The sequence below is a fragment of the Quercus lobata genome, chromosome 2, assembly GCF_001633185.2.
Source record: "Quercus lobata isolate SW786 chromosome 2, ValleyOak3.0 Primary Assembly, whole genome shotgun sequence".
NCBI lineage: Eukaryota > Viridiplantae > Streptophyta > Magnoliopsida > Fagales > Fagaceae > Quercus > Quercus lobata.
Window position 1 is genome coordinate 20,526,310 of NC_044905.1, and position 8,515 is coordinate 20,534,824.

Consider the following 8,515-nt stretch of genomic DNA (forward strand, 5'->3'; position numbering starts at 1 on the left):
AGTGTTCCCAAAAGACAACATTTCAAAAAACATGAAGACGATGAGAGACAAGATTATAACACCGATACCCCTTTTGAGTTTCGCCATAGCCAAGGAAACAACAAAGTTTGGATCAAGGCTCAAGTTTTTTGTGCTCATAAGGCTGAAGAAGAACGAAATAAGCAAAATAAAAAAAGCGTAGGTGATGATAGTTAGGGGGTGACCTAAAAAGGCACTCATATGGAGTTTGCTTGGAATGCGATTAATAGTATGAACAGTATGAAGAACAGCTTCACCCCAAATGAGGTAGAAACTTTGGCAAAGAGAAGAAAAGCACGAACAATGTCAAGAATATGACGAAATTTTCATTCGGCTTGACCATTTTGCTGAGAAGTACCTGGACAAGTTAGGTGATGTATAGTGCCATAGGAATGCAACAAATTTTGAAAAGTATAGTGAGTATATTCAAGAGCATTATCAGATCGAAAAATTTTAATACGTTTGGAAAATTGTGTTTTAGCCATTTTTGCAAAGTTACCATAGATTGGTAATAAATCAAAATGAGGTTTCATAGGAAAAATCCAACTATAACGAGAATAATCATCAATAAAGACAACAAAATATCGAGATTCACCAATATTAGTAATAGGAGAAGGCCCCCAAATATCAAAATGAATTAACTTAAAATTACTATTAGAGATAAATTCACTATTATTGAAAGGCAAAGTTGTCTGTTTTCCTAATTGACATGAAGTACAATCAAAATTGTCTTTAAACACAGAACCTAATAGACCTCTGGAAACTAACTATTGTACCCGAGAAGAGGGTGCATGACCAAGATGAGAATGCCAAAGTACGAGAGAAGGTAAAAAAGAAATCGCAGCAGCTGCAACAATAACAGAAATAGGAGCAACTGGTGGAAGATGAAGCTTGTTCATGGGAAACATACGCCCAACTCTAGGATTGGTCCCGAGCTCCTACCCCATCCTTAGATCCTGCACAGTACACCTAAAATAGTAAAAAATAAGGCGATAACCTAGTTCAGCTAGTTATCCCATAGAGCATAAATTATAGGATAGGTCAGGTACATGGAAGACCCTTGGAACTGAGAGGTTAGAGGTCGAAATAAAACCTAGACTATTGCCATGCATGGTGAAATCATTAGTTATATGAATATTAAGAGGATGTGGTGTAGGTTCAAGTTTGGAGAATAAGAACAAGTGAGGTATCATGTGATTGAAACAGGCAGAATCAAAAAGCCAAGAGTGAGACTTACTGGGTAAAACTAAGATAGCAGTGGAAAGAGATACATTACCAGCCATGCAAATAGCCTGAACTATGATGTTCTGTAGTTTAGTGGAGGAGAGGTTGATAGTGGATCCAGGAGACTAGGACTCAATTGAGACTAAAGATATTGGCGGAGTAGACTCAGTATTAGCAACGACAGCAGTAGATTTGTTGCGATAGTAACAAGTCTCAATAGTGTGGTTAGGACGCTTGTAATAGTTGTAGAATTTTTTGTTGTATTACTTGCAATGATTGCCAGAGCCAGAGGCCTCAAACCCTAATTGCAGAGATTTCTTTGTAAGGGGGAGCAAGGGAGCAATAGCCAGAACATTAAGCTTATTTTGGGCATGAAGGGTTGCAAGATGAGCTTCTTCTCCAACCAACTCATTTACAACAGTATCGAAAAAGGGAGAAGGACTGTAATTAAGAAGTTGACCTCGGATGGGCTCATAGTCATTGTTTGTGACATCAAGAATTCATAGAGACGAAATTCATCTTGAAAAGTAGTATATTGCTGAGCATTCTTTGAGCATGCCCAAGTTGGATAAAAAAGGTCAATTTGGTCCCAAATGAAGTGAAGCTGATCATTGTTGTAACACCCCAACCTAATTGCATAATTAATTTTATAGGTTTATATGCTTGTTATCATCTTAATTACTTTAAGTGCATAAAACTTTGATATTGTGATATTATAGAAGATATATGCTCTTTTAATGTTGTAGAAAGGAGTTTTATTAAGGTAAGGATATTTGTGCATAGTTGTTTTATTATTTGGGCCTTTCTAGAATATAGAACTATGGGAGGGTGAAAGTTATAAATGCTGAAAGTTGAAAAGGTGGGTCATAACATTTTCTTTCCTTAGTAAGACACGTGCCCCCACAAAAATCTTTCTCCCTAATCTTTTCTTGGCTACACTAGAAAGTTCACCTCATATTCTTATTTCTCTATTCCTTTTTCTTTGTTCTTATTTCTTTTTTCTTCCCTTGTTCTTATACGGCAACACCATCTCACAACAACCCTTATTTTCTTTCACCGAAAATCATAGATATCTCTCTCTAAGAAGAAATTAAGAGCCTAACACTAAAGTTTCAGTTTCAAAATTTTTGAGTAAGTAGATAAAACTATATTTGGTTTTGCATATTTTTGATGGTGTAATTGTTTTGTTTTGTTTTCCTTCTTTGTTCTTTAATTTAATTGTTAGAAGTTGAATTTGTGGTTTTGTGTTAGCTATTTGAAAGATTGAAGATATCATGGTCTTTTAGATGCCTATTCATGTATTCTAACATGTATAGTATAGTTATAAAAAATACCAACATGAAGTGAAGGCCAATTGCTATATGTTGATGATTTTGTAAGAAAACAGGTTAAAGTTATCACTGTGACAGTTTTGATGTTTACAACAAGAAAAATCTGTATTAAATCATATTCTGTGAATTAGGATGCTACGAGTAATTTTTATGAATTCTAAGACACACATAGTTATATTGGAAGTGGTCTCACAGCATTTGGATCAATATAAAAATAATGGTTTAATTTCTAAGTTGCATGAAATTTTGTCAGGACAAATTTGAGCATTTTATTTTGTATGATTTTTAATAAATCATGATTTTATGCTTTGACTCCAAAATGAATATGGTATATACTAGACATCCTGGGGGTGATTTTGTAAAATTGCATGACGTTTGGATGTGTATGGACAACCCATTTGTATTTTACAAATGAGGCATATGCTACTAAAATGAACAGTAAACAGTAATTGTTAATACTGACTTTGAGAATTTAATTCTAAAGTTAGGGTAAATGTTTTGAGCTATAAATTAGTATGCTCATCCTTTGGTATGTTTGGATCATAGATAAATTTTATGCCTTGGTTCTCTATGGTTTAGGTACATAATTTGTTTGATGAATGTATCATGTGCTTTGGGGAACCTTGTGTGATGAGAATTAAGGATTTTCTTGAGTTTGAGAGTTAGGTTGTGATTGATGTATAAGTTTATATATTTAGGAAGAGTTATTAGTAATAAGTTTTGGTTTTTCATTTAGGTGACGAGAACATGGACACTCACTACAAGAAAAACGGGCTATTGCGGCGGTCCAGAACCGCCGCTAAAGCCCCAAAAACCGCCGCTAAAGGTACACTCGACCTATAGCGGCGGGTGCTATTGCAGCGGGCCGTCCCGTCGGTGCTGCAGTGCCGCTATAGGTAGATTGCGGCGGTCCGTACAAGCGCCGCTATAGATGCACCCTTTAGCGGCGGGTGAGTGTTTATTGCGGCGGGCATAAAACCGCCACTATACGTGTTCAGAATTCATGCCATTGACTTTTAGCGGCGAGGTCATGCCCGCCGCTATTGGTGTCTACCTTTAGCGGCGGTTTTTGCCCGCCGCTATAGGTCCCTTTTTTTTTTTTCCTCCTTTTGTTGTGGGTTTTAAAACCACATTTTCAAAAAGCTGGAAACTAGGCTATACCAAATAGGCCTAATCAACAACAAACTTGTTTCCTCATATGCCATTGAAAATAAATAATAAAAAAACCAAAATTCTAGAACGCGATCAAATTCAATTGTAATTGAATACCATTCCAACAATATTTCCACTGACCTCAAAATCCAATACCAATAAAAAATAAATTACAATACTACAACAAATTAACCAATTAGATCTCAGAGGCACTAAACCAAAAAAAAATGTAAAATTAAATCATCTCAAGTGACTCTTCCTCATCTTTTCATTATTAGTAGCCACCCTTATGTTTCCACTTACCCAAGTTAATATTCTCATTTCATCCACACTCATTTTATGAATATGTTACTTCTTGATAGCTGAACATTCAGCAACCATATAGCATAAATTGTAAAATTTTCCCTTTCAACTTAACTAGTATTCTATAATCATACAATACACCCAAAGAACTTCTCCACTTCATCCACTCTTATCCTATAAATCACACCCTCTTCAATATATACGTCCTTAAGAATTATCAATCCATTTGTTCTCACACTAGTTACAACTATGTTATATATATCCTTAATCTTATCTAAACCCACCCCATAATCTGTCTACACAGTCTATAGTCCTCTATCATACACTCTCTTAATCAACAAAACCCGTACAAAAATCATTACAACCTTCTCTTTCTAAATAAGAATGAAAGTAGTATGCAAGAGAAAAAGATGAATATGAATTATCGATCCATTTGTTCTCATGCCAGTTACAACTAGCGTTGTACATATCCTTAATCTTATCTAAACCCACCCCATAATCTCTCTACGTAGTCTATAGTCTCTATCATACACACTCTCTAAATCAATAAAACCCATACGAAAATCTTTACAAGCTTCTCTTTCTAAATAACAATGAAGGTAGAATGCAAGATAAAAATACAAATACATAAATGCATTTTAAGTAGAAAAGTAAAATCTTAGCATAGTTACCAGGAGACCAAGAGCTTTGAGCTTGGCATCAGCCTTAGGAAATTTCATTTTATTTTTCCACAAAAGCTTCTGAACATCCTTATTCAACCCATTACACTCATCACTCATCTTCTTCTTACCACCCAAAACACCATCTTTATCTTTACTTTTATGCGTGCCCAAAAACCTACAAGCTAAGCCATAAGGACACGGCTCCTTTGAATCCAAAAACGGGCACTCCCCTTCTATATCCTCCGGTTTCTGCATTTCAAAACCAAAACCAAAAATCAAATTTTTATCACTCAAACAAGAAACTACAAACTAATTCAAACTCAAATTCAATTCAAAAACCTGAGCTTTAAACCCTTCAACGTCGTGGCTAAATCTGCACTTATCATTGTAAGGACACAAAGTGACATCTCCGGTTTTCGCAATCAAAGGACAGATATTTTTTGATGATTTTTGATCCTACAATGTTATCGAAACGCTTCGTTTAGCATATACAATATACTGTATGTATGTATGAATATGAAAAAAAGCAAAAAGTTAGGGTTTTGAGAGAGAGAGAGAGAGAGAGGACCTGACGGCATTCACGTTTGAGTTGGCGTTTGGATTTTTTGTCTTTGACAAAGGGGAAAAAAAAAAAAGCGAACCTTGGACATCCAGTAATATTTTTACATTAACTTACAAGTTACAACAGCACAAATTTTATCTTTCAACTCTCACGCAGTATCAAAAACTATTGAGATTACCATTCCTAATTTCCTATATGACTTCTTCTCTTCTTTACTAATGTGTGGGGTTACCGCTGTTATATGAAAATTACTACACTACCTTATTTTTATTTTTATCAGTAAAGGAAAAAAAAAAAAAAAAAACTTTTAAACTTACCATCTAACTCAACACTAATTGTAAACACCAATAATTAACTTTAATTAGAAGAGTATATTTTAGAATCCTAAATATTCATATTGGAAATCCAAAGGATAGTTTTGACTTTTGGTATCAACATTGTCAAATAAAAATCTTTGTTCCAATGTGTGTATTGTTCTATAATCCACCAATCACGGTATGTGACATGTCTCTTCTTCTTTTTCTTTTTTCTTTTTTTTTTTTTTTAAATTAGACATATGACATACTATAATTGATACAATATAAAGTGGAACAATTTTATTGGGACATAAGATTTTTTGTTGGTCCTCCAAAATTTTTTGGAGGTGAAAAATTCCAGGCAAAATCTGGTAATATTCACTATCCCACATGAGATATGAAATTGTGGGGAAGTATCTAAGTCCATTAATGCTAAAATCAAAAGTATCCCCATTTTTTGGGTTAATAACAGAAATGAACCAACCCAAATTCAGGTGGCATATTCTAAATGGTAAATGCCACTGGTAAATGGAAAAAATAATTAATAACTACTCCTAATTTGACAAAAAAATTAAATCTTAATTACTAATTTGACAATTGAAGTAAAAATAACTAGGGATTAAACTAAACTTTAGCCTTATTTTTTAATTAGCCAAAAATAGAAAGTCGACATATGTGTTGGAGTCTAATTTCAAAAATCTCCCATTGAATTATATGATAATATATGATATTCACAACCAAACAACGTATATGATATCCAGACTAAAATATTAAAATACAATATCCAGGAATTCCTATCAATTTCTTCAACATTGTGTTTGAAAAGAATTAATCAAAGCATAAGAGAACAAAACAATAACAACAACAACAAACTAGCAAGAATTAAACACGCACAAAAATGTCCATTAAAAAATTCACACTCGACATAAACGAATGCCAACAAAAAGTCAAAAACAAAAAAAATAAATCCTTTTCTTGTCTGTTATTCACATCATATACAAGTATAAACAAAACTATCAATTCCTTTTACCCTCAAAACGAATCAATCTAACCCTAACTCATGTTAACCACCGAGGTTTTAAAAAAAAAAAATTACCTCAAAACAAAATGATAAAAATATAAAAGCCCACCGGTAAGTAAGGTTACAGTCAAATAAGGCATCACTTAGGAAGCACGAACACTTTATTTGAGTACTTTGAACAGAGAGGAGACCCACCTGGAGATGATGGCAAGTATGAAAGTAAAAGCTGGAGTGGTCTTCAGACCCAACTGAGCGGCTTTGATGGCGGCCACGTAACCACCAGGGCCACCGCCGATGACGACGACGACGTTTTCCTCAGATCCCGAAGCGAATCCTCCACCTTCGCGATGTCCGCCGCCTCCGTAACCACCTCCACCACGGCTGTAGCCTCCGCCACCACCGCCGCCTCCGTTATCACGAGACTAAGCCTCGTTGACTGTGATGTTGCGGCCGTCAAGGTTCTGGCAGTTCATTCCTTCGATCTACCGGTTTCACGATCGTTGATGATCTGAAAACAACAAAAACCACAACAACAAAGAGAAAACACACCAGATCTAGTCAGATCCACATCCAAAAATCATCAAGCTAAGCAAAAAAAAAAAACTAACAAAACCGACCGATCTTCGCTTTTTTTTAAAACAAAGCTGAAGATGAACGTACCGATTTGTATGAGTAATAAAAGAATCAGTTTATAGTAACAGAGAATCAAGTAACAGAGAAACAGAGCAGAACAGATCAGATCAGATCAGGATTTTTTTTTTTTTAATTTGGATCGGCGGCAAGGATGAGGCAATTGGATCCAAGCGTCTGTGTAAAGAAGAAAAGAAAAGAATGAGGGTGAGGGTGTGAGGCGGCTGAAGTGAAATGTGGAGAGTAGGGTTTTTCCCTTTTATGTTTTAAGTTGATGTATAAAACGACGTAGTTTTGTAGGAGAGAAAAAAATAAAATATACCACTGTTCAGAAGGCTCGAACCTGTGACATGAAGTTCAAACACCCACGTAATTACCACTCAGGCAACTTACATTTCACGACTGTATCTTACATATAATAATATATATAGTACATATAATAATAATAATAATAAGCATTTTTGGTCTTTTTTTAGCCATCGAGGGTATTTTAGTATTTTTCAGGCATGGGGTATTTTGGTCATTTTATGGTTTTAGAGTGTTTCGATTGTTATAAATTACTAATTAATGACAATATAATTAATACTTCCAATTATGTAAATATATTTTAATACTACAAATTAATGAGTATAATTTAATAATTAATAAGAGTTAATATAATACTTCAAATTAATAAAATATAATTTAACACTACAAATACAAATTAATAAAATGAAATATATTACTTAATAAAAATATATTTTAATAATTCAATATGTTCTTAACATGCATGCCAATTGAATGTAATTTACCACTTGATTTTTAAACTCATCTTTTATGTGTTATTTTAAACTACAAAAATTTGAATTTAAATAATTGATTGATGACATAGCTATTAATCTTTCATCACCTTGAAATTTTTTAAGCATGAAAAATATATGAAGATAATGTACTCTAATGGTAGATTTGTCAAAATTCACATTGAATTAAAAAATGCAAGGTTGGGTTCAAATTACACTTGATGTAATTCTAAAAAATGTTACACTAGCCAATAACTTATTGTTAAATTCATATTATGCAAATCCAACCGTTGGATCATATTTTCTATATGTTCTTAACATGCATGCCAATTTTCATGTCAATCGGATGTAATTTACTATATGATATTTAAAGTCTTCTTTTATGCGTTATTTTAAACTACAAGAACTTGAATTTAAACAATTGATTAATGACATAACTATTAATCTTTGATCACCTTGAAATTTTGTAAGCATGAAAAATATATGAAGATAATGTAATCTAACGGTAGATTTGTCAAAATTCACATCGAATTAAGA

At 33.6% G+C, this 8,515-nt stretch overlaps 1 long non-coding RNA gene across 2 annotated transcripts; it reads right to left on the reverse strand.

Annotated features, from left to right (window-relative positions):
• Positions 1-741: 741 nt before the first annotated feature.
• Positions 742-7,419, reverse strand: LOC115974901. Of its 2 annotated transcripts, XR_004088031.1 has the most exons (5): positions 7,230-7,419; positions 6,765-7,077; positions 5,030-5,146; positions 4,700-4,939; positions 742-974 (listed from the first exon to the last, which is right to left on the reverse strand). It is a non-coding gene; the product is annotated as an uncharacterized LOC115974901 (long non-coding RNA). The 2 variants fall into 2 exon arrangements; XR_004088030.1 differs by lacking the exon at positions 742-974 and having other exon boundaries at positions 4,696-4,939.
• Positions 7,420-8,515: the final 1,096 nt, after the last annotated feature.